This window comes from Microcebus murinus, chromosome 5 (genome assembly GCF_040939455.1).
Source record: "Microcebus murinus isolate Inina chromosome 5, M.murinus_Inina_mat1.0, whole genome shotgun sequence".
NCBI classification, from domain to species: domain Eukaryota; kingdom Metazoa; phylum Chordata; class Mammalia; order Primates; family Cheirogaleidae; genus Microcebus; species Microcebus murinus.
In genome coordinates, this window is record NC_134108.1 from 113,377,245 (window position 1) to 113,385,246 (window position 8,002).

Sequence of the window (8,002 nt, forward strand, 5' to 3'; positions counted from 1 at the left end):
ATCAAAGGTATCCAAATAGGGGCAGAAGAGATCAAACTTTCACTGTTTGCTGATGATATGATATTGTATCTAGAAAACCCCAAGGATTCAACCAAGAAACTCCTGGAACTGATCAATGAATTTAGTAAAGTCTCAGGATACAAAATTAATACACAGAAATCAGAGGCATTCATATACGCCAACAACAATCTAATTGAGAACCAAATCAAAGACTCAATTCCCTTCACAATAGCAACAAAGAAACTAAAGTACCTAGGAATATATTTAACCAAAGAGGTAAAAGACCTCTACAGGGAGAACTATGAAACACTGAGGAAGGAAATAGCAGAGGATATAAACAGATGGAAATCCATACCATGCTCGTGGATCGGCAGACTCAATATCATCAAAATGTCTATACTACCCAAACTGATCTACAGATTCAATGCAATACCTATTAAAATCCCATCAGCATTCTTCACAGATATAGAAAAAATAATTTTACGCTTCGTATGGAACCAAAGAAGACCCCGAATATCAAGAGCAATTCTAGGCAACAAAAACAAAATGGGAGGCATTAATATGCCAGATATCAAACTATACTACAAAGCTGTAGTAATTAAAACAATATGGTATTGGCACAAAAACAGGAATATTGACCAGTGGAACAGATGTGAGAATCCTGATATAAAACCATCCTCATATAGCCATCTCATCTTTGACAAAGCAGACAAAAACATACGCTGGGGAAAAGAATCCCTCTTCAATAAATGGTGCTGGGAAAACTGGATAGCCACCTGTAGAAGGCTAAAACAGGACCCACACCTTTCACCTCTCACAAAAACCAACTCACGCTGGATAACAGACTTAAACCTAAGATATGAAACTATTAGAACTCTAGAGGAAAAAGTTGGAAACACTCTCCTAGACATCGGCCTGGGCAAAGAGTTTATGAAGAAGTCCCCAAAGGCAATCACAGCAGCAACAAAAATAAATAAATGGGACATGATCAAACTACAAAGCTTCTGCACAGCCAAAGAAATAGTCATGAAAGTAAACAGACAGCCTACAGAATGGGAGAAAATTTTTGCATCCTATGCATCCGATAAGGGACTGATAACTAGAATATACTTAGAACTCACGAAAATTAGGAAGAAAAAATCAAATAACCCCATTAAAAAGTGGGAAAAGGACTTGAACAGAAATTTTCCTAAAAAAGACAGAAGAATGGCCAACAAACATATGAAGAAATGCTCAACATCTCTAATCATCAGGGAAATGCAAATCAAAACCACAATGAGATATCACTTAACCCCAGTGAGAATGGCTTTTATCAAAAAATCTCCAAACAATAAATGCTGGCGTGGTTGCGGAGAGAGAGGAACACTCCTACACTGCTGGTGGGACTGCAAACTAGTTCAACCTCTGTGGAAAGCAATATGGAGATACCTTAAAGCGATCCAAGTGAATCTACCATTTGATCCAGCAATCCCATTGCTGGGCATCTACCCAAATGATCCAGTGACACTCTACAAAAAAGACACCTGCACTCGAATGTTTATAGCAGCACAATTCATAATTGCAAGGCTGTGGAAACAGCCCAAGTGCCCATCAATCAAAGAATGGATTAATAAAATGTGGTATATGTACACCATGGAGTACTATTCAGCTCTAAGAAACAATGGTGATATAGCACACCTTATATTTTCCTGGTTAGAGCTGGAACCCATACTACTAAGTGAAGTATCCCAAGAATGGAAAAACAAGCACCAGATATATTCTCCAGCAAACTGGTATTAACTGAGTAGCACCTAAGTAGACACATAGGTGCTACAGTAATAGGGTATTGGGCAGGTGGGAGGGGGGAGGGGGGCGGATATATACATACATAGTGAGTGAGATGTGCACCATCTGGGGGATGGTCATGATGGAGACTCAGACTTTTGGGGGGAGGGGGGGAATGGGCATTTATTGAAACCTTAAAATCTGTACCCCCATAATATGCCAAAAAAAAAAAAAAAAAAAAAAAAAAAAAAAAAAAAAAAAAAAAAAAATCTCCCTAAAAAGAAAAGTCCCGGTCCAGATGGCTTCACACCCGAATTTTACCACACTTACAAAAAAGAACTAATACCTATCTTGCAGAAACTATTCCACAACATCGAGAAGAATGGAAACCTCCCTGACACCTTTATGAAGCGAATATTACTCTGATACCAAAACCAGGAAAGAATCCAACAAAAAAAGAAAACTACAGACCAATATCCCTAATGAATATGTTTGCAAAAATTTTCAACAAAGTCTTAGGTAACCGAATCCAGACGCTTATCCAAAAAATAATCCATCATGACCAAGTGGGCTTCATCCCAGGAATGCAGGGATGGTTCAACATATGCAAATCTATAAATGCAATTCACCACATAAACAGAAGCAAAAACAAAGACCACATGATGCTCTCAATAGATGCAGAAAAAGCTTTTGACAAAATTCAACACCCTTTCATGATACGAACACTGAAGAAAATAGGCATAGAAGGGACATACCTAAAAATGGTACAAGCCATTTATGACAGACCCATAGCCAACATCATACTGAATGGGGAAAAACTGAAAGCATTCCCACTTAGAACCGGAACCAGTCAAGGCTGCCCACTATCTCCACTTCTATTCAACATAGTACTGGAAGTCCTGGCTACAGCAATCAGAGAGGAAAGTGGAATTAAAGGTATCCAAATAGGGGCAGAAAAGATCAAACTTTCACTGTTTGCTGATGATATGATATTATATCTAGAAAACCCCAAAGATTCAACCAAGAAACTCCTGGAACTGATCAATGAAGTTAGCAAAGTCTCAGGATACAAAATCAATACACAGAAATCAGAGGCATTCGTATATGCCAACAACAATCAAATCGAAAACCAAATTAAAGACTCAATACCCTTCACAATAGCAACAAAGAAATTAAAGTACCTAGGAGTATACTTAACCAAGGAGGCAAAAGACCTCTATAGAGAGAACTATGAAACACTGAGGAAGGAAATAGCAGAGGATGTAAACAGATGGAAATCCATACCATGCTCGTGGATCAGCATACTCAATATCATCAAAATGTCTATATTACCCAAACTGATCTACAGATTCAATGCAATACCTATTAAAATCCCATCAGCATTCTTTATAGATATAGAAAAAATAATTTTACGCTTCGTATGGAACCAAAGAAGACCCCGAATATCAAGAGCAATTCTAGGCAACAAAAACAAAATGGGAGGCATTAATATGCCAGATAACAAACTATACCACAAAGCTGTAGGAATTAAATCAATATGGCATTGGCACAAAAATAGGAATATTGACCATTGAAACAGATGTGAGAATCCTGATATAAAACCGTCCTCATATAGCCATCTAATCTTTGACAAAGCAGACAAAAATATACGCTGGGCCAAAGAATCCCTCTTCAATAAATGGTGCTGGGAAAACTGGATAGCCACCTGTAGAAGGCTAAAACAGGACCCACACCTTTGACGTCTCACAAAAACCAACTCACGCTGGATAACAGACTTAAACCTAAGGTATGAAACTATTAGAATTCAGAGGAAAAAGTTGGAAACACTCTCCTAGACATCGGCCCGGTTAAAGAGTTTAGGAAGAAGTCCCCAAAGGCAATTACAGCTGCAACAAAAATAAATAAATGGGACATGATCAAACTACAAAGCTTCTGCACAGCCAAAGAAATAGTCATGAAAGTAAAGAGACAATCTACAGAATGGGAGAAAATTTTTGCATCCTATGCATCTGTTAAGGGACTGATAACTAGAATATACTTAGAACTCTCAAAAATCAGGAAGAAGAAAATCAAATAACCCCATTAAAAAGTGGGCTAAGACTTGAACAGAAACTTTTCTAAAGAAGACAGAAGAATGGCCAACAAACATATGAAAAAATGCTCAACATCTCTAATCATCAGGGAAATGCAAATCAAAACCACAATGAGATACCACTTAAGCCCAGTGAGAATGGCCTTTATCAAAAAATCTCCAAACAATAAATGCTTGCGTGGTTGCGGAGAGAGAGGAACACTCCTACACTGCTGGTGGGACTGCAAACTAGTTCAACCTCTGTGGAAAGCAATATGGAGATACCTTAAAGCGATACAAGTGAATCTACCATTTGATCCAGCAATCCCATTGCTGGGCATCTACCCAAATGATCCAATGACACTCTACAAAAAAGACACCTGCACTCGAATGTTTATAGCAGCACAATTCATAATTGCAAGGCTGTGGAAACAGCCCAAGTGCCCATCAATCCAAGAATGGATTAATAAAATGTGGTATATGTATACCATGGAGTACTATTCAGCTCTCAGAAACAACGGTGATATAGCACATCTTATATTTTCCTGGTTAGAGCTGGAACCCATACTACTAAGTGAAGTATCCCAAGAATGGAAAAAGAAGCACCAGATATATTCTCCAGCAAACTGGTATTAACTGAGTAGCACCTAAGTGGACACATAGGTATTATAGTAATAGGGTATTGGGCAGGTGGTTGGGGGGCGGGGGGCGTGTATATACATACATAATGAGTGAGATGTGCACCATCTGGGTGATGGTCACGATGGAGACTCAGACTTTTGCAGGGAGGGGGGGAAATGGGCATTTATTGAAACTGTAAAATCTGTACCCCCATAATATGCCGAAGTAAAAAAAAAAAAAAACTCAACAGACAAAAAAAAAAAATTCTCCCTAGTTGGAATCTGAATATGTAAATAAACAGTTAACATACAAAAAAAAAAAAAAGAATGTCCAGTCATCCCTATCCAAATTCACTTTTGTCAAAGAGCCATCCCCAGTGGGCCCTGCACAGAGATGACGGGGAGAGTAGAACTGCCGCTCCTTGAGAGGACTCTGATACTGACAGCTTGAACTGGGCTTGGGGGACAGTCGCCGCCCTGGAAACCTGAATCCCAAATCATCGTCAGATGAGGTATGGTGGACCTACGGATACAGCAAACTTCCCAAACTGCCCCATTAGACCTGCTTTGCACGTGTCCCTGCGATACAGCAGGTGGGACAGGGCCACCCACTCCAGAAGGAAAGGTGCAGGCTCACACAGAGAAACCTCAGGCCACACAAGGGAAATGCCGATGGTGAGAGTAAAACTGTGGTTTCAAAGAAACACCCATATCGTTTCACGAAAACACACTGATTTGGTGAGAAAATGCAACTCGGGAACAAATGTCACACAACAAAGATGCTGTGTCATACAGGGCGCTGTCCCAGCTGGCTGCCTCAGTTGTGTGGCCTGGAGGATATGAGGACAAGCCATCCTGGCCTGGGCTCTGACACAGAAATTCCTCAGCAAGGAGCTGGAAATTCCCAGCCTTGTTCTAGGGAAGGGAAAAAAAAATAAAGATTCAAGGAATGTCCAAAAAGAAAAAATCCCTGCCTTACCCCACTATTACCACAAAAGAACAGAGAGCGAGAATAAGAGAGAAAGACAGAGAGAAGAGAAAAGAAGGAAAGAAGAAAGAAAAGAGAGAGAGAGAGAGAGAGAGAGAGAGAGAGAGAGAGAGAGAGAGAGAGAGAGAGAAACAAGGAAGGAAGGAAGGAAGGAAAAGAAAGAAGAAAGAAAGAAGAAAGAAAGAAAGAAAGAAAGAAAGAAAGAAAGAAAGAAAGAAAGAAAGAAAGAAAGAAAGAAAGAAAGAAAGAAAGAAAGAAAGAAAGAAAGAAAGAAAGAAAGAGGGAGAGGGCAGGCAGCAATCCCTGAAATCAATCTCAGGCTTACTAGAAGGTGGGTGCTTAAACTTTGGGGCATGTTCCCAACTTTCCAATGCAGCACTTTTTAACCCATAGAAAGTTGGCAGCTTGACAGGTGGGAGTCACCTGCCTGTTACACCTGAACACGGCTACCCAGCTACTCTAGATAAAATAAATATTAATATGATGTATGTGCCCCAAATAGGCAATGGCCACCTGGGAGGCCTATAAAAGGAACTAACAGAAATATAACACTCAATAGCAGCCTTTGTGTTTTGCTCTTATAGAGTTGACCTGTTACTAAAGAAGACGTGGAAACCTAATGGTCATCTTGAAGCACAGCCAGAGGCCTTTTGGCAGCAAACTCCCCACCTGGGCTGGGAAGAGTCTGCATCCCTTGGAACTCAGCCGGGGCACGTCCCAGTTCCACCTTGCCGAGAGGCATCCCAGATTTCCTTCCCCTCTGTCCTCCCAATGCCCTGGGCCATTTTCATGACAGTTTGTTTCCGTGTATTAAGGGAATGACATAAACAGAAATGTCGTCTCCTGAGCCAAGTCGGTCATTAGATATCCGCCATCCTCTGTCCTTCAAAGACACCCCGGGCAGGCATCACCAGGTCCTGAGCTGCCAGTGTGTACCTGTGAGGATCATCTGGGTCGCAATTGGGAAGAAACTGAGTGACTGCTTCAGCTACTTCTTCATTTGATAAAACGTCCCAGAGCCCATCAGTGCCCAAGATCAGCACATCATCTGCTCCATGCTCATATTTGGAGAGATCGTAGACTCTTACCTCTGGAGCTGAAGACAGGAATGGTTTTATGTAGATGCTGGAGTCATGCACCTTCAGGTCATGGTCCCCAAGTCCCCTGGTCACTCCAATAGTTGCCATTACCAGGGCCTTCTTGTCTTCTCCATATATAAGGGGGAACTTCAAGTCCTCACCCTCAATGGTTTTGTATGCCCAGCCTGTCATGTTAAAGTCCCTGTAGAGCATCTTCTTTCCAAGTTCCTTTCTCTGTACTCTCCTTGGAAACTCCAAATGTGTGAACTCATTTCCCGGCAAGTGAGGCTGCATGAATGCCAGGCACTGAAGTCGCTGGCGCTCTGTCTCGGGGGTGAATTCTGAAGACAGGGGGATGATTTCTCCATTTCTGATGATTATGGCCCTGCTGTCCCCAGCATTTGCGACATATAGCTTCCCCAAAAGGCAAACCACAATGAGGGCTGTGCAGCCGCCAGATATATTGTATGAACTCCTCTCTCATTCTATTTGTAGGTCCATTTCCTTGAACGCGCTTTCAAGAGCGCCGATGACTAGCCACTCGTGTGGAATCTTCTTCTCGGTGACGAAGCGCGTGGGCGGGGTGCCGGGGGAGCCGGGGGCGCCCACGCCTCCGCGCAGCTAGGCGGCCCGCGTTAGAGCGTGGCTGTTGGCGGGCGTGTGCTCGGGCTCCTCCCCCAGGCAGGTGGGCGGCAGGATCTCCAGGATGTCCTGCAGCTGCTCCATGACGTGCTGCTGCAGCAGGCGCGACGGGACCACGGCGGCCCTGGACCCCGCGTGACCTTCGAACAGCGACCAGTAGTGGCAGGAGACGCCCTCGATTTCCGAGTTCTCCCTTAGTTGCAGTCCTTCCCCGTTGGGAAGGGAAGACTGTCTCTTGGATGAGTTCCTGTTTGGGGTTGAGGTAATGACCCCTGCTTTCTTCTTCACAGTGAGCACCGCACAGCTGGCTTGGTTTTCGGTGTGTGTGCTCTTCCCAGCGTTGATAACCTCTGCATAGCCAGTGGCCCAGGGCAGCCGCGGGGTCTCCTTGAGGATGAGGATGGGGCGGGCGATGTGGTCGGCGCTGCACTCCACCTCGTCCTGAGACAGACCCAGGAACTCTGGCCACCCATAGGGGAACCGCAGGGGCAGGTCCGAGCCTCCACAGCCGCCGCCGCCGTGCTCGGAGCCTGAGCTGCCAGCCATGATGCCTCCCATGAAATTGGCCACGGCAGATTTCACTCGAGTGAGCATATTACTCGGCGCTGGGCTGCAGCGGTGCGAGCAGGGGGCTGCGGGGCCGCGCAGCGCGGGGCATGCAGGCTGCGGTGGGCGCCGGGCGCACGGGGAGCCGGGCCGCTGGGGCGCGCCGCGCGGGGCTCCCAGAGCCTAGTGCTGCAGGGGGCCGAAGTCCGCCCTCTCCGGCTTGCTGCTGCCTCCACACCCCGCTACACTTCCGCAATGTAGCAGCATGGAGCGAGCCCAGGGAGTCTCCGCG

At 44.3% G+C, this 8,002-nt stretch overlaps 1 pseudogene; it reads right to left on the reverse strand.

Moving 5' to 3' along the window:
* Window positions 1–5,851: 5,851 nt before the first annotated feature.
* LOC105859665 (protein phosphatase 1H pseudogene) lies at window positions 5,852–7,758 on the reverse strand (annotated as a pseudogene).
* Between the last annotated feature and the right edge of the window lie 244 nt (window positions 7,759–8,002).